The sequence below is a fragment of the Oryza glaberrima genome, chromosome 8 (genome assembly GCF_000147395.1).
Source record: "Oryza glaberrima chromosome 8, OglaRS2, whole genome shotgun sequence".
Lineage (NCBI taxonomy): Eukaryota > Viridiplantae > Streptophyta > Magnoliopsida > Poales > Poaceae > Oryza > Oryza glaberrima.
The window spans coordinates 4978692-4998235 of NC_068333.1; the positions used below are offsets into that span (position 1 = coordinate 4978692).

The following is a 19544-nucleotide window of genomic DNA, read 5'->3' on the forward strand; positions in this document are numbered from 1 at the left end:
CGTCCTCTCTCACTCCCAACCCTATATAAACCCTCCCCGAGCTCCCCACCACCGTTTCCGCCACTCACCGCCCTCTCTCCTCGCCGGAATCGAGCTCGCGCCGTCGCTCTCTCTCTCCGCCGTCGCCGCCGAGCTCCGGTCCGCCGCCGTCGTCGCCCCGGACCACCTCCCACCTCGGCGCCGCCTCCTTCGGCTTCGCCGCGTCCTCGCCGACCTCGTCCACCCCTCCGTTTCGCTCGCCGACCGCCGGAGCGCCGTCGACCCCGTCCACCCGAGCCGCGCCGCCGCCTTCCTTCGCTCCGGTCGCCGTTTCCGTCGTCGCCGTCGACCCGGGGTGAGCCATGGACCGCCACTTCGTTTCCCCCTTTCCCTGCCCTCTCCCGGCCACCGCTCCGCCGTGCCTATGGCCGCCGCCGGCGACCATAGGGGCGCGGGCGCGCCGCCTCCCGCCGGCCGCGCCGACGTGGCCGCCTCCGGGCGCGCCTAGCGGCTGCCGCGTGGGGCCCGGCCGTCAGCCGCCCGCGCCCTCGGGTGCGGCTAACGCGTGGGGCCCACGGCGCCGGCCGGTGTGAGCCGGGTGCACCCGGTCCACCGTGGACCGTGAGGCTGCCGCGTGGGTCCCACTCCCGTGGACCCGGTCCGCGCGCCCTCTCTCCCGGCTGACGCAATAAATATATTTTTAAATTAAAATTTAAATGAAGAAATTCGCAAATATTCATTTAAAGAGCATATAAACTTCAAATGGTCATAACTTGGCCATTTGAACTCGGAATTGGACCGTTCAAGTCTCTAATTTTTCCTTAAGAAGTCAAGAACCCATTTTTGTGCTTTGTTCCTGCTTGTTATATGGAGTTTATTAGAGTAAAAGCCCTTTTATTTTCCGTTGGTCGTGTAGACGCTGCAGCTTCGGAAGATCCGCTCTTCGTGGAGGTTGAAGCCGATGTTTGGGAAAGCGAGCAAGGCAAGTCACATCATCCTTGAACATATTGAATCCCAGTTTATAAAGTTATTTTGATTTAAATTATTGCATTACCGCTTTATTTAAATTCCCGCGTTATCACTGTTTTATTTAGCCATGCTTATTTACCTTTGTTATGAACTTATTATTGTTATTGTTATTATTACCTTGCTCACCCTAGGACAAACAAAACCCCAACTAGTGGACATTTTATTCATGGTTCCACTAGTATGAATTTAGGTAGATGCTTCGCTGATTAATAGGACAACATTAGGTGGTTTTATAACTCTAGACTTTGGGAATATTCATATCACTTGGACACCATGGGATGGTTGGGTTATTGTGGAATTGGATTCACACCTCTCCCTCTATTCAAAACCCTCAAAATGGTTTTAGGCTGGGCTCGGGGTGCATGGTTTTGATGGTACCACCTCGGCCATATAAGGACCGGTCTTCGGGCCTCTGTTGCAAAGCACTACCGTACTTCCACATGTCTAATGGGTAAGGCTTAGTTTGTGGCTCAGTCTGGTTATAAACAAAAGTACACGGGTGGAGATGGACGAAGTCGGGGGTCGATGGACATCTCTAGGGCAAATGAAGGCTACACGAGCTGCGGCCCGGTAGTCGAGATGTCATGGCACAGGGCCGGTGTCCTGCTACTAGGGGCTCAGTCCTGCCTACCTGTCCCGGGGGTTCCGGCCGTAGGTGGGGTTGGGTCGGTACTCTTGTCTATGGCTAGGATGGGTTGGAAACTATGTCACGTCTTCCGTCCGTATACCGTGGTGGTATGTGGCACGTGGTTACACGTGAGGAAGATGTGTCTTGTGGGTAAAGATGTACACCTCTGATCAGAGTATAATCTATTCGAATAGCCGCGCCCTCGGTTATGGGCAAGCCGAGCAATGTACCCAAGTTAATGTTTTAATTCTTAAAACCTACTTAATAACTAAAATGTGGAATGGTTGGCCTGGGTTGGCTTGGGACGAGCTGGGACCCAGGGTCGGGTTGCCAGTTCGGTCTGAATCATCGTAGGCCTTGGGTTAAGGCAGGTTCGTGTGGGTTCACGGCCTTGTTTAATAATATTAAATAGTCCTAGGATCGTGTTTTAAATTTAGCTTTGAGCAACTAAGGGTCTTTTAAATGCTGTTTATTGCAAAACCTAACTCCTATACTATAACTCCATTGTACTCCCTTGCATTTATTCTGCACTCATGGGTGTGTCTTGTTGAGTACGGTGGTTGTACTCAGTCTTGCTCAATTTTTCCCAAACCCAGAAGAGGAGCCCCTGGATGATGAAGGCTTTGGTGTCTAGCTCGTGCCTGCCGTCAAGCGCCTGTGGTCGTCGCCTTGGTCTTCCGCTGTTTTTCGTTGTCTTTGAGTGTGCTGGGCCGTCGCTGCCCATGTAATAATTATTTAATTACGCTTCCGCTTGGTAAACTCTGAATTGTATCGACTTTGGGTGTACCTTGCCTCCTGGGACAAGGAATAATGCACGCACGTAAGGAACGCCCGTTGGGTTATTTCCGGTCGTGACACATGTAGTGGGGCTGTGTCTTGTGGGTACAGTGGTACACCTCTAGCCAGAGTAAAACTATTCGAATAGCCGTGCCCGCGGTTATGGGCGGGTCTAACAATGTCCTTCGTGATTAGTTTCACACTTCTCACCATAATAAAAGATGCTATAACTGGTAATAATTTGATTAGCTCCTGGTTTGGAATGGTATATTCCTGGTTTGGAGATAGAACTGTGCAGCCGGGAGGGTTGTTCAGAATGGTTGGGCCTATGCAACAGGGTATGTTGTATAGCGTTGGATTAATATTGTTTAATTATTACTTAACTGTTTTATTAAATTCTGAAATGTTTATTAAATGCTGTTTTTGCAAATGAAACCCTACTATGCCATCCTTTGTTATCCTGTGCATTTGCATATTTGCTGCGTGGCTTGCTGAGTATGTCATATACTCACCTTGCAATCATTCATCAGAGGAGGAGTTCGACAGTGATGCTGATGGTGCGGAGGATTAGGTGTAGCCCTGGTCAAGCTGCCTGTGGAGTGGAGTCGTCTGCGCCGTTTATCTTATTTTTCCGCTGCTTAGATCTTTATTGATTGAGAGGAACTATCTACCTCTGTAATGACATTTTATTCGCTTATTAATTAGAATAATAATTGTACTCTATTATCAATTTGTTATTGTGTGCCTCGGCTGATTCCTGGACGAGGGTTCACACACATGTAAGCGTTTGGAATTTTGGATAGAAAATCCGGGCGTGACACATATTCTGCTGCGAGTACTTCTGCTTGAGCTTTCCTTTTCGCGTTCTTGCGATTTTTCTTTTTGCTTGACTCAGGTGTGTCCGTGGCTGATTTCTTCTCGCCCCCGGTCTTTGGCTTGTCGTTCTTGCGTCTAAGTGCATCGTCAACGTGGGCGCATCGCTCAACAATCTCGAACAGTCTCCGAGTAGTTGTGATGCGTCTCGTTGCTAACTCCTAGGTAGTGTAGCGATCTCTGACACCGGACTTGAAGGCGTGAATTATAGAAGCATCGGTGATTTCGGGGATTGTATTTCTGCACTCGTTAAAGCGCCGAACATATTCCCTCAAGGATTCACCCGAGCTCTGTGTCAATGCGTGTAAGTCGTCTTCGATCGCGCGGCGTTTGTAGGTTCCCTGGAAGTTGGCGACGAACTGCTGCCATAGGTCTGCCCACGAAGAAATCAAGTAGGGCAGAAGGTGCATCAACCATGAACGCGCAGAGCCTTTTAACGCAGTTGGCAAATAATTCGCCAACGCGTTGTCGTCCGCTCCGGCAGCATAGAGTACTGTGGAGTAGACTTGAAGAAATTCTTCTGGGTCAGTGCTCCCATCATACTTCTCTATTGCTCCCGGTTGGAACCTCTCAGGCCATCGGACATCGCGCAATGAACGACCGAAAGCCCTACACCCAGCACTGGGGGTGGTGGGTTGTCGGCGATCGTATGTCCTTCGTGGATGTCTGTCTGATGATGAGGAGGAGGAAGAAGATGAGGACGATGATGGGTCGCTTGGTTCCGGTGTAGGATTACGAGAACGCCGGCCGGGTTCTCGAGAATCCTATCATCACCCTCCGTTGTTGTCCCGGCGCCGTTCTCTGTCGTCTTCGTCATGATGGCGGCGTCCTCGAGTGGTATCGCCCGGCGTCCGTCGCTCACGATCGTCGCGAATATGACGGTTGTGGCGGTGATCATGGTCTTGGTCCTCGCTCGAGCGGCCTCCTCGTTCTTCATTGTCGTGATGTCGTGAAGAAACGTGAGGCCGGGAACGGTTCTCGTTTTCTCGTGTGCGACGAGCTTCTCGGCGACCGTTTAGGTGATCGCGGAGATCGCTGGTGCCGCGAGGTGGAGGGCTGGCTCGATGGGGTGATTCCCGCTGTTCGGGGTTTTCGCCGTTGGCACCAGCAGTTGGTTGTTGATCTGGGTGGGTTGCAGCGGTGGCCTCTTCGAACGCGTCGCTGAGGTTGGTCACTGACTCCCGTAACCGTTCCGTCCATTGTGCGAGGTCATCGCGTAGAACAGGGTCATAAGGGGTCTCCCTCAGTATTGCGTTGAGGGTCCTGATGTGCTGAGCCGGTGTAGACGTCTGATTTTCCGCCCCGGTGTTAGCGCGTGCTGATGTGCCTGTCCCGTCGATAGCCAATACCTCACGTGGCGTACTTGTTGACGAGGAGTCGTAGTCCTCGAGTAGATGCAGGACTGACGGTTCGGAAGAACCGATGTCGATAACACCGACGAAACGATCTGGGGTCAGCGTCGTTCCTCGTTCTTTGTCTTCGTCTCTAAGGGTCTTGCCTGGCCGCTGGACCTTGGGAGATGACATCTTTGTAGCGCTGAGAAAAACTTTACAGCTCGAGAGGTCGTGGTTCTTTGTCTTGTGAATATGACAATAGACACCACGAGTTGGAGAAACACGCTGAATTCTACGCTCCTTGCTGGCACGACTCTCGACGCGGGCGTTGAGGAAAACCCAGCAGGCTTGCAAAGTATGTTTCCTGGATTTGTGAATAGGGCACCAGGACCCTGTCGCTTCGGAAGTTATTCTCGTCGGCTTGTGTTTCTTGTCGGAACGACAAGGTTCGGCCGCATTAGAATTCTTCTCGAGTTCGGATGTCGTCGATGTTCCGTTCTCCGTTCCGGCGGGAGGACCTTTCGACGTGGAGCCGTCTTGGGTTACAGCCACTGCGTTCTCGTTTCTGGTCATCGATGGCCCAGCTAAGATCGGCATCGTGGTGTAAACCGGAAAGACAATTTCGCCAACTTGAGTCCACGCTAGCATCGTTGAGGCAGGAAGCCCGTAGTTGAGGTTGGTATTGACGCTGTTGTTGACGAGACTGGATAACATAGTAGTAGAACCTTGAGCACCAAGTGCCCCTACCTGGCGCGCCACTGTCGACGGGTGGTACCCGTAGACCATATATAGAGGGTATTGGGGTACGTTGATGGAAGGGTCTACGTAGTACGACATCAAGCAAACAGAAGACGAAGATTATACTGGTTCAGGCCCCTTGACAGGTAATAGCCCTAATCCAATTAATATGGGATTATATGATGGAAATCACAGGTTACAAAGGGAACGATGGAACTCGATGAAACCGGCGAGATCATAATCGAGTTAATTCGACTAGACCTCCTGGCGATTTGGCTTCCACGGGCTCCGACTTCGTAGGCTGTGCTGGTGGTGTTGGCTGTAAGATTCGATCCCCCCGGGTCCTCCTAGGTGGTCCCTTTTATATCGCGGGTCAAGCGATCTCCAAGTAGGACTCGGAGACGTCGAACCGCACACGATACATTGAGAACCCAGCCTTGTCCGAGTAGGTCTCTTTTCGTCTGCCAATTCCGTGAAGGATTTTCTTAACACATACGAAGAATGTCCCTATACACGTAGACATGCCATACCGATATGTGACGTATATCGACAATCCTAACAATCCTGTTGGTGAGTGTCTGTTCTGTACGGTGTATTTATAGGAATTTTACTGAAGTAAATTATATATAAAATAATTTATACTCGTGCTGCATGACGCACGCTAGGCTTCTAAGTTCTAATCATTAGACGTGTGTGAGGATAAACCCATGTAGTGAAAAGTACTCCCTCCTTTTTTTTTAAAAAAAAAAAGCATACGACAAATTGACTTTTAACATGACGTTTGATCATTGCTTATACTTTTATATATAAATAAAATGAATAGTTAAATATTTTGAAAAAGGTGGACGGCATTATGCATAAAAAACAGAGGTAGTACAAGTGTTTTGGTGAGTGCTTATATATAGGACTTGTACCGAAGAAAATCATAGATAAAATAATTTACAATGCAAAATCAGTGGGCATTCATAAGGCCACGTCAGTAAAAAAAGAAAAAAAATCTCTTTATTTCTGGGCAAAGGTGTGATCGATGTATCTGGACATTCCTAGGATGAAGCATTTACTCCTTCCGTCCAATAAAAAACGAATCTAGAACAAGATGTGATATATTCTAGTATGATTAATCTAGACACATGTATGTTCAGATTCGTAGTAATAGGATGTGTCACATGTTGGTTTTTTATAGGATGGAGGGAGTAAGCTGTAACCGTGAGACCGTGACATAAGTAAAGGATCGTACGTACTCCCTCCATTTCACAATGCAAGACTTTCTAGCATTGACCACATACATATAAATGTTAATAAATCTAAACATATATATATGTTTAGATTCATTAACATCTAAATAAATATAAGCAATGCTTAAAAAAATCTTACATTGTGAGACATAGGAAGTACAACTGATCAAAGAAGACTTGCTATCAAGTCGTCCCGTCCGTCAGTGAGAATGATTAATACAGTTGAGCTATCAACACCTGGTGTATTACTGTACTTACTACTACCGGTACCTACTTAATCTATCCCAAAAATATGATATTTTGTACAATAAATCTGGACAATGTTTTATTTAGATTTGTTGTTCAGGGAGATATGTTTTAAGGACGAAGGGAGTACTTGCTATCAACTATTAATGCAGTCCGTCGATGGGTTGAAGTACTACTACCCTTCTCACATTGGAGAAAGAGAGAAGAGAAGCACAGCTAGCTAGGGATCGATGAGTGGGGGGGCTGTGCTGCAGCTTCAGATGCTGCTGATGCTTCTCTCGCTGCTTGCTGGAGCTCAGCAGGTGCAGCAAACAGCGACGACAGATCCACTCGAAGGTATGTACTCAATTTCAACTAATACCGAACTCGACAAGATCTCTCATGCTGCTGATGCATGATGCCGCAGCGGCCGCGCTGGACGCCATGTTCGGGCAGTGGGGGCTGAGGACGTCGTATTGGGACGCCACCTGGGAGCCCTGCAGCGGCCGTGCCATAGACATCACTGCCCTAGATGGTAACCCTCACATGAAACTGGGAATCAAGTGCGACTGCTCCTACAACAACAACACCGTCTGCCACATCACCGAGTTGTAAGCAGCAACCCTCCTTCGTACTACTCCATATTCATAATTTAGGTATTCTCTGTAACAAAGTTGGAGCAAATTAATTACTCCTTCCGTTTTGTTTTATATTAGGTTGTTTTGATTTTTTTCCCTAGTCTGGTTTTCTACGTATCATTTATTACCTCCATATTTTAATGTATGACGCCGTTGATATTTTAACCATTTGTCTTATTCAAAAATTTATTTATGTAATTATCATTTATTTTATTGTGACTTAATTCATCATCAAATGTTCTTTAAGCACGACATAAATATTTTTATATTTGCATAAAATTTTTGAATAAAACGAATGGTCAAACGTTGGTCGAAAAGTCAACGGCGTCATACATTAAAATATGAAGGGAGTATTAATTACTTCCTCCGTTTAACAATGTAAGTCATTCTAGTATTCCCCACATTCATATTGATATTAATGAATCTAAATAGATATATATGTTTAGATTCATTAACATTAATATGAATGTGAGAAATGCTAGAATGACTTATATGGTGAAACGGAGGGAGTACCTTTTAGATAATGCAAGATGTGTAATACATCTCCGGGCTCTGCAAGTACAGTGTACACCCAGTCAAAAGTGAAGAAAAAAAAATCGGTTGGAACAACGTCTAAGAAGGGTAAAAAGAAACTCTAAACTAGAGGACTAGACTAAAAGTAAGAGCATATATAACCAACAACTAAAAATAAGCTTAAGATAACTCACGTTCAACAATTTGCTTTGCTTCTCCGGTTGCAGCATCTTACACCAAATTAAATAAGGAGTCATTTATTACATTTTCTCTAAGCTTTTGAAACGAACAAGCTTAGTTTTTTAAGATAAAAAAAAACAAGCTTAGTTCTTTTCATATTAATTATTACCAGATTGGTAAAACTGATTATTTGCGTTACACTTTTAAAAAACTAGGAAGGTAGCCTGCGCATTTGCGCGGGCACGTATCGTATACCGTGTTTATGAAACTTATAATGACAAAATATCAACCAAAATACACCTGCTATGCTTCAAAATAATCATTTCTCCGTAAATTTTGTTCATCAGCATTGCCTGTATAAAATTTCCAAGTTGTTTGTTAGCTTTAAGCTATGCAATATTTACTTCATACCTATAAGAAATTAATTATAACATTTTTCATTATCTTGAAAGGAGGTTGACTTAGTTTGTTTAAAACAAATGTCTAAAAAATTAAGTGCAAATTAAAAATAAGGTGCTTTTCCTTTTAAGTTAAATGTTTAGGTGCTCTATTTTTTAACAAATCCTGGAAAATTGTTATTGTCAATAAATGTGTTTTATTTATACCATAGAGTTACCCCTCCTTCTAATTGGTTCATACTCACACAATTTTTACATACTTACATATATATATGAGTATATAAAGAAAAGATATCTACATACCTTGTTTCTCTATGATATACTTAACCTGTAGTATTTATTTAAATACCTAGTCAACATAAGTCCTAACATATAAATTTAATAGTAATAAATATAACTTTTAAACCAACTACCTATTGTCTTAATATGGCTTATATATATATATGTAATAATATGTAGAGAAACTCATAATGCCAAGGTATATGGTATATGACAGATTTAAGGACATTAGTATGAAAACACTTAAAGATGGTTATGGCTAGAATAGGCAATGTTTGTTACAATTTAAGTGATAAGTAAGAACTTTTTTTAAAAGAAATTAGGTATTTTCTCCAATTGGTTCAATCTAGTCAATTTTTTTTACGAATTTTAGATATTGTTCTATTTATAATATGGATCTTGAACTGTTCATATAATTATAAATAAAACAACACTACAAACAAATATGATCACTTATTGTTGATTGTTTTTATATTAAGATGTTAGTTAAAAAATAGGGGAGGAAGGAATTTAATGAGAGAGGAGAGGAGGGGAGAATATGTGTGCAAACAGTTACGAAAGAGGGAATATATGGTAGTGGGAGAAAAGTGGCTAGAGGTGAGGGGACTTTATTTTTCTTAGGATAGGTACGATGAGTTTGAGTTATTACGATCTCAAGATACAGAAGAATAGGTTCACCGCATTAAGTGAAAAGTAAAAAAAAAACCATAAGAATTATATATTTTTTGCTAGTTACAAATTTAATGTGTTTTATTTACTATTACTTTTAATAACTGAAAAAAATAGAATAAGAGTTTTATTGATTGATTAAGATCTATCAATCTTTAGTTGTCTTTTCCTACAATATATTCATATTCATAGTAGATACTAAAAATATGAATACATAGTAGTTTCATGACTAATCTAATAATGTTATTTTTAATTGTTACATTTTCAGAATGAGGGAAGTATTTTTTTTTGTAACGTCACTTATATTTAGTTTCATTTTATTTTAATATCATTCTAAAACTAATTTAATTGTTTTGAAGTTACGTAGGATGATAAAATCTATATCACTATTTTTAATATTTTTATAATTGTTTAAATGACACGCAAAAGTCAACAAACATAACTTGAAAGGAACAAACTCTTCTAATTGTGTTTCTTTTGAATGTTAACATGTAGTGAATATGGGCAAATTAAGTGGGTAAAAATTAGTTGTATAGTTTTGTTCAAATAATTTTTATTAATTTTTTATCATAAATTTTGCTTTCCAACTGATATAGCAAGAAAATAGGATATGGAATAGGAGAGAGAGAGAGAGAGAGAGAGAGTGTGTGTGTGTGTGTGAATAAAGTGGGGGAGGGGGCGGATGATGGGAGTAAGCATGTCCACGTCTTATACCAAGACGGATTCGGGATGTGGGTTTTTCTTTTCTTTAAGCTAAATCTATTGGTTGAAAAATAATGGGTTTATCATATTAAATAAAGACCGATGGCTAGATGTTTTATGTTTTCAATGAGTTTGACATCTATGTTTTCAATGAGTTTGTATGAATCCCAAACAATTTATAGAGCATCATATGGTAGCTAAGGAACCCTCCACAGATGTGAAATTATGTAACTAAAAACTGTGTAAAATAATTTTTACAAGGTTATTAATTTTATATGTGGCGGCTTATTCTACCGATCTTGACTTATGTAGCAAATTCTTAGGAGTATTGTATGTGTGGCTAGTAATAATAATAGTATATCAATTTTAAGTTAAAATATGGGTCTTAAATTATCAATTTAATTGTAAATACAATGACGAATAGATAGAAAAAAACAAACATATAATTCAGAAGCTATGGCTATTTGAAATTTACTGTCATAAAATTTTATCTCAAATTGATATACGTAGAAAGACGGGAGAAAAGGGGAGTGAAGCAGAGGTTAGTGATGGGTTGGTTTTATTACTATTCGGCAAGCAAATTAATCAGCGTACACGCGCAGAGATCACAGGTACGTATGCATAGGCCTGTGAATATCAAAAGCGAATAGTAGTGAATTAATCATCGGGCTTCCACGCCCACATGTCCTGGAAGACCAGGAAGGAGGTGAGGATGAGCAGGAGAAGGGTGTCCCTCAGGTTGATCGATCGATCGATCGGATATTAACATGTTGATCGACCAGTTTTCTAGTTTGTTTTAAAATCTCAACTAAATCAACGGCTTGGAATATTGGACCCACTGAGTTAAATGAAAATTGAGGGATAGATTTTATTAACACCACATGTCAGTTTGAGAGTGTTTTGAGTGCCACATGGCAGCGTTAGAGCGTTTTAAGGAAGTTTAATGGACTTTTAGTATATAATAGATAGATATATTTTTTCAATTACTGCCTTAGTTACTTAGACCACTTATTTTAAGTTATTTGCTAAGTTTATTTATTAGAATATTTAATTTATACCTCTATATTCAAGTAGCAACAATTCGCTTAGTAATCTGTTTCTAACGTGAGCCTAGTTTTACGAGAAGAAGTTCCTCACTTGTTGATTATTTATGCAGGAGGGCATAAGCATTGAACATCGTGGGTCAGATACCTGCAGAGTTGCAGAACCTCACTTACCTAATTTACCTGTATGATATCTTTTATCAGCTCTACCTTGATGATGAACAACTGTAGGATATGTATTAATATCTGGCAGCAAATTAGTAGCAAATTCAAATTCAAACCCATGTTTCAAATTCTTTGCTGCTAACTGACTTGATGTTTCTGGTGCTGTTTCAGGAACCTGGATCAAAATTATTTGTCAGGCCCCATACCATCATTCATAGGGCAATTGACTGGCTTGACGGAATTGTAGGAGTTATACTTCAAGTTCTATATTCTTGTAGTGTCCATCTGTTAGTGCGTTGTCTGAACCATCCTTTGTTCTTTTGTGTAAAATAAAAAAAGGCATCTGGGATTCAATGCACTCTCAGGACCAATTCCCAAGGAACTTGGGAATCTCACGAATCTCAACTTGCTGTAAGAGATCTCTTCATGCATAGCTGATCAATTTTCGATTACAGATTAATGATGGTCCAAAGTATTTAATTATATAGAGAAATCCAAATGCATAACTTTTTATAAAGTTCTAAAATTCACAACTTATCTATATATTAGGCACCACAGTGTAATTTCACTTTCCAAATGGTGTTTCATATGTTCGAGTGACATCCAGAATGCAAACATTGTGGATTAAAATGGTGGGCTTGGATTTTGGAAAGGGGTTTAAAAACCCTACCCCTTAATGGAATGAAACGCAGCTTTGATGCATGTTCGAGAAAAGAAGGGTCCATCATGGCAAACAGTGCCCTTTTTCTCAGTTACTAGCATTGCATGCAAATAAATTATATCACTCCATAAATATTTCTTTTGTTTCAGAGGCATCAGTTTGACCAATTTTACTGGTGAACTTCCTGAAGAATTGGGCAGTTGTAAGTTTTTAGTTCCCCCTCTTTCTAACTTGGCAGATGCTACTTCTTGAAGAACAAAGTTCTGGACCAGCAAGATACCTATTGTTGAACATGCATAATTGTTGCATTGTTTTACTATCAGGTACACCTCTAGTGCTGGCTTGAGTGGTTCCTTCCCTTCGACATTCTCAAAGCTCAAGAACCTGAAACTCCTGTACTTTCAAGAACAGAGCCACAATTGGCATGCTCATTTTGTTTTCATATGCTCAACATTAAACATGTTTTTGTGCTTGTAGGCGATCATCAGATAACGATTTTACAGGAAAAATACCTGATTATATTGGGAGCTTGACTAATTTGGAAGATCTGTAAGAATAATTATTAACTTTTTATCACATCAATGATTTTATCCTATTCACAAGACAAGTGGAATTGCAACAGAAATTTTCTCCATATGCTTGACTTGGCATTTCCATACTTTTTTTTCCTTAAATAATGAACCCACAGGGCTTTCCAAGGAAATTCTTTTGAAGGACCAATTCCGGCAAGTTTGTCTAATCTAACCAAATTGACAACATTGTAAGAACTTTTGTTCTATAGCGACATTGCAGTCTCCTCTTCATGATAACTGATGTGCTGAGAACAAATGAGCAGGCGGATTGGTGATATCGTAAACGGGAGCTTTTCATTGGCCTTTATCAGCAGTCTGACATCTTTGAATACCCTGTATGTGACACTTTTAAATTCTAACTATACTTCTTGCAGTTTTAAATATTGACAAAGTTATAAGTTGCTAATACCGAGTTTTTTTTTACAGCGTATTGAGGAACTGCAAGATATCTGGAGACCTTGGAGCAGTAGATTTTTCGAAGTTCGTAGACTTAACATTCCTGTACGTTTTTCATTATGGGTCATAGCACAGTCCATGAAACTTTTGGTCATTTTAATTTTCTTAAATTTCATGTGAAGTGTCTGGTCAAGTATGCTGTTTTTTGGCACAGGGACTTGAGTTTTAACAATATCTCGGGCAATGTTCCTAAATCAATTCTGAATCTACAAATGCTTATATTCCTGTAAGGAATTCTTTCTCGAGGTTATTTCCAACAGAACACACATGTTATATTAATGACCATGTTTGATTATCTGGTCTTCTTCCCAATTCAGGTTTCTTGGGAACAATAGCCTAACAGGAGGACTACCAGATGGGATATGCCCTTCATTAACAAACTTGTATGTAACCAATTCAACATTGTAGTACAGCTAAAATTAGAATAATGCATTTATTTCATATTTACAGAGATTTCTCATACAACCAGCTCACTGGAAGCTTTCCCTCCTGGGCTACCCAGAACAACTTGCAATTGTAAGTAGAAAGTTCTCAAATTTGTGTCAAGGGGATAAAAATGTGTTATACTTAACATTTTATTTTTTTACAAGGAATTTGGTGGCAAACAACTTTGTTCTTGGCAGCAACAAAAATGGGTAGTTATGGCATTTAGTTATACTTCCATAAGTGTTTAATATTAACAATATTTTTCTCACAACTTTTAATTTTCAAGTCAATTATGTCCACAGAATTCTACCTCCAGGGCTAAACTGCCTCCAGAAAGACACTCCATGTTTCCGTGGTTCTCCAAGATGTATATATCTTGCTCTTCCTTAACCGTAGCAGTTAATACATAGGATCTTGAAATTTTAGTACTATTCATAATTTTGCACAACTTTACTGCAGATTATTCCTTTGCGGTAGACTGTGGTAGTAACAGATCTATCAGAGGCTCAGACAATACTATGTACGAAATGGATTCCACAAACCTTGGGGACTCATCATATTATGTTACCAGTCAAACAAGATGGGGTGTTAGCAATGTAGGAAAATTGTTCCAGTCCCCAAATGACAGTAAGATAATATATAGCAATGAGACGATTCAGAATGCAATGGATTCAGAACTATTCCAAACTGCAAGGATGTCACCATCGTCTCTGAGATACTTTGGTCTTGGACTTGAGAATGGAAATTATACTGTTGTGCTTCAATTTGCAAAGTTAGGTTATCCGGATTCACAGACTTGGCAAAGCTTAGGAAGGAGAGTTTTTGACATTTATATCCAAGTATGAATTGATTGCATTGTATAGTTTTTTTTTCTGAATCTTTTTGTTCTTCATCTAAAGTACGACTAACACTTATATAGGGTTCTCTGAAAGAAAAGAACTTCAATATAAGGAAGATGGCTGGTGGAAAATCTTTTACTAAAGTTAGCAAGCGTTACACGGCAATTGTGTCTAAAAACTTCCTTGAGATCCATCTCTTCTGGGCTGGAAAGGGAACTTGTTGCATTCCTATTCAAGGTTACTATGGGCCGTTGATTTCAGCATTAAGCGTCACCCCAAGTAAGTAGAGTTATTTAAGTTCAAGGACTATATATATGTGCTTCCAATAATTAGAACTTATTTTCAGATTTTGTACCTTCTGTGAGAAATGGTGCATGAAAAAGGAAAAGTAAAGCAGGCGCAATGGCGGGAATTGGTGCATCAATTTTAGGATTAGTAGCCTTAATTGGAATATTTGTGTTGATAAAGAAGCGAAAAACAATGTTACAGCAGCAAGAAGGCATCAAATATACCCGTGTAGTATTTACACAACCTAATTCAATTGGTTTATTCTAATATACTTATATCCCCTTAACAGATTTAGGACTGCACAACTTGCTTCGAAGACCTTATGTCTTCAATTACATTGAACTCAAGTTAGCCACAGATCATTTCAGTCCTGAAAACATTATTGGAGAAGGCGGTTATGGGCAAGTCTACAAGGTTGCTTATTTCCCCCAAATAATAATCTTGCAAAACTGAACCTCGACTATTTATCTGATATAGTAGTACACATTTAAATTTAGTGATGTTATTATTTTTGCAGGGAAAACTAATTGATGGAAGACTGATAGTTGTGAAACAACTTTCTCAATCATCTCATCAGGGCAAAAGCCAGTTTGTGACAGAGGTTGCAACAATTTCTACTGTGCAACACCGCAATCTTGTGAAATTGCATGGCTGCTGCACTAACAGTAATACACCTTTGTTGGTCTATGAGTACCTTGAAAACAGAAGTCTTGATGGAGCACTCTTTGGTGAGCATATTTCTGCACATCACTTGGATATGTGAAATTGCCTTTCAATCCAACTGACTAATAATCTCCCATGCTTTATAAACTCTCACTAATTTTGTTATTTACATTTTTGTTGTCAAGTGAATTATTGGGGCTTTATTTTTACATGTACGGGAGATGTTAGTTTGAACCTGGATTGGCCAACACGCTTTGAGATCATTTTAGGTATTGCAAGAGGCTTAACTTATCATCATGAGGAGTCGAATGTGCGCATCGTTCATAGGGACATTAAAGCCAGCAATGTCCTTCTTGACACTGATCTCACTCCCAAGATCTCTGATTTTGGACTCGCCAAGTTCTATGATGAGAAGAAAACTCATGTCAGCACGACAAAAATAACTGGCACATTGTAAGACATTATGCCAATGTTCTTTTTACTCTAGCTATCATAGTTTTTTTTTTCCTACAAAGAGGGGGTTGAGTGTGGCAAGACAAACTTCATTTCCACAATGAAATAATTGAAACATGGCTCCACAAAAAGCACAAGAACAACACAAAAAATCAAGTTTAACCACATAATTAATTTTGGCTCCATATGTTGTGAATTGTAAATTTAACAGGCACTTAGTTCCTATTTTCACTCTTATTTCTTTTAACTTAGTTCTATATTAAAAAAAACTTTAAACTTATTTGGGGTTTTTCATTTACTTGCATGTTGCATATATTCTCAATTTGATTCGAGTTATCGATTATTAGTTTGAGTTAGGCAAACTAGTGTTTCTATATATGATATACCATGAAGTTTTATAATCAATGACACACAAAACACTAGCACGGTACTTCAAAACTTGAAAACATTTGAAATTTTACTACACAGAGTTTTCAAGTTGTTACATGGCCATAGCCCATAGAACATAGGTTCAAGCCTAATGCCATTTTGGAAAGACTACACACTTGCGCAAGTACCAATTACACTCTCTCTTGGGATAAAAGATTAACATGAGTTCGAGTGCATATAGCTCAGCTAACAAAGTAATACAACCATGCATTTAGGTGAAGACTACATCGACTACATTTAGGACTAAACCTCCATCCCATGCACTAGAGAACTTCACTTCTCACGCTGAGCCGATCCCATATGTCTTGTGATCAATGACCACATTCCACTCACCATAGTGTTTCAACCATGTTCTAAGCCACCAAGTAAATAAATGGGTTATGGTCTCCTCAAACAATCGGTTAAGGGCATGTACAATAGTCTCTAATAACATACTCTTAGGGTTGCCAACTAGGCAAATTTGCTGACGTGGCAGAGAGAGTGAGTAGGAGAGGAGAGAGAAACATTGATTTTACCTTAACATGGTCTCTTAGCATTTATGAAATGAAGTATTGTTGTATACAAGGGTGGGAAAAAGGAAAGAAGGGGAAAACTTTTTTCTTTGTGTATTAATGGTTAGAGTCTTTGTTGACTTAACTATTGTTACAGGTAGCCTCTAAGTCCACATTGGACTCTACCTTTGAGCATGCCCTAATAGTCCCACACGGTACTTGTAACGTCCCGCCTCTCCCAGGCCGGGCCCGCTTACATCTGGCAGCTTTCATAGGCCATAGACTGCCCTCACAGACCAACACAAGTCTTTTTTGCACACTTGTCCTCACTCGTGCGCACCCGGGAAGAATCCCTAAATTGCTCCAGGCCAAGCACGCTTAACCTCAGAGTTCTCTCGAGATCGGCTTCTGGAAAAGAAGTTGCAACTTGTTGATATAAGTATTCTATTAATCCTATTAAGCCTAGGCCGGGATGTCACATTACTCATGGCACTTAGCCTAAGAGCATGTACATTAGTTATTATTAATAGCCTTGCTAAACCAGGCAAATTTGCTGGTGTGGGAGAGAGAGAGAGAGGAGAGAGAAATTTATGTTATTCTTACCATTGGCAGAATTTATAAGAGAAAGTGTTGCTGCGTGAGTGTGACGAAAAGGAAATAAGAGTAAATAAAAATCGTAATGGTGGATTAAAAGTTAGAGCCTTTGTTGTCTCAATTGTCATAAGTAATAGTTTGTAAATGACTTCTACTGTCTAAGAGCTTATACCAGGCTCAACTGTTGTACTTATGAGTCTATTTACGCATATCTAGTGGAGAATGGCTGAAGGGGGTGGACACTAAAAATATTTGCAAAAACATAACTAAAATACTTGTTAACACTAGGACTATTTTTGTCTTTTCCTTTTCTTTCTCGCACAAGAGATGCACCAAACAACAGCCAAAGGCATGAAAAATGTTATTATTTTGCATTGAGCACTCTTTCCTTAAATGTAAAAAAAAGCCCCCTCTTGTCCTTCATAATTGTCATAACCATCAAAATTGAAGCTAACTCTAATGTGCCTAACCTTGTTCAAGTGGCTATCTGGCTCCTGAGTATGCAATGAAAGGTCATTTAACTGCAAAGGCTGATGTTTTTGCATTTGGGGTGGTCACACTAGAGACTATAGCTGGTCGATCGAACACCGACAACTCTCTTGAGGAAAGCAAAATCTATCTCCTTGAGTGGGTAAGCTCATCAATGGTTTCTCTATTGATACATAGGAAGACGTTGGTTCATTGTTGCTTTTTATTTAGTGCTTATTGAACATGATGTGCCTGTATTCATTTATAGGCATGGCACCTCTATGAAAAAGAGGATGCACTCGGAATTGTGGATCCAAGACTCGAGGTGTTCAACTCAAAGGAAGCCTTGAGAGTCATCCATGTCGCACTCCTTTGCACGTAGGGCTCACCACACCAGCGACCACCTATGTCAAGAGTTGTGGCAATGCTCACCGGAGATGTTGATGTGACTAAAGTTGTAACAATGCCAAGCTACATCACTGAGTGGCAGCTCAGTAGTGAGAACAACAGCTACTCAGGCCTATCACCAATGAGTTCAGCAAGCAGGGAGATGTTGACCCTCTCACACACTCAAAAATAATCACTGGAGCTAACCATTAGGAATGGTGAATGTCAACCTCTTATCGTGATATTTCGTGTTATGTGGCAATTAAGGTCACTTTCCGTACTATGCAATTATATGTTACTCCGTATGTTGTAAAATGTAATGTTCGGCAGATGCAGGCTTCCTCATTTTGAATTATGTTAGGCTGATTAAGTTGCAATTGTTGGGCAGTTGCATACTACCATTTCAGTCACTACATGTATATGCTACATGTGTATGAACTTGTTTAGGAACGAATTTGCGATACATGACAACAAAGTTTCTTGACTGGCTGATAATGGTTACATCATGGAATCATGGGCACGAATGCTTACCAAAAAATCAATAAAAACTGATTGGCTTAATTACTTGTGGTTAAACTGGATCAATGAACAAGGAGTCTGGCAATAGGGGTGGAAACGAGCCGAACCAATGGCTTGCAACAAAGCATGGCTCGGCTCGGCTTGCAATGGCTTGCAACAAACTAGGCTTGGCTTGGCTCGGCTCAGTTAGGGAAACAAGCTAAAACTTGAGCTCAGCTCGGCTCGTTTCCTGGCTCGAGGCAGCTCGAGCTGGCTTGCAAGCCTTCATGTTGAAACACCTCTTCATATATATTTTGTAATTATTAAAAAAAGCAAGAACAATTCATCAACATGTAAAATTTAAATAAGTTTATATATTTAATTCTTCAAAATCTTAATGATAAATTTCAAGCTAACAAATAATAACTCCATAAAAAGTAAAATAATCGATATAAACACATGATAGCCTAGGCTCGAGAGCCAAAACAAGCGGCTCACGAGCTAGCTCGGGCTCTGCTCATTTTAGCAACGAGCTAAAAAGGAGGCTTGGGATTGGCTCGTTTGGCTTACGAGCCGAGCCAAGCCAACCAAGCTCGAGCCAAGCCCGAGCTTTTTTTCCACCCCTATCTGGCAACAACTGTTGAGAAGAAAATATATGAAAAAGTAGGGTCAAAACAAGGTGATTTCCATTTTTGGTCAATTCTTATGAAAATTAAAGACAAATTCTTATACCTGGGAACTTGGGTAGTAAAACAATTGTGATTTTGGGGGACATATGGGTTGGGAATTCATCTTTAGAAGATAAATTGCCATCTCTATATAACATTGTTCATAGGAGAAATGTCTCAATCGCAACTGTTATGAATTCTGTTTCACTTAATGTTTCTTTTAGAAGAGCGTTGATTGGTCACAAC

General features: G+C 40.5%; 1 pseudogene; it reads left to right on the top strand.

Annotated features, from left to right (window-relative positions):
* The first annotated feature begins 7045 nt into the window (after window positions 1-7045).
* LOC127782671 (probable LRR receptor-like serine/threonine-protein kinase At1g56140) lies at window positions 7046-18489 on the top strand (annotated as a pseudogene).
* Window positions 18490-19544: the final 1055 nt, after the last annotated feature.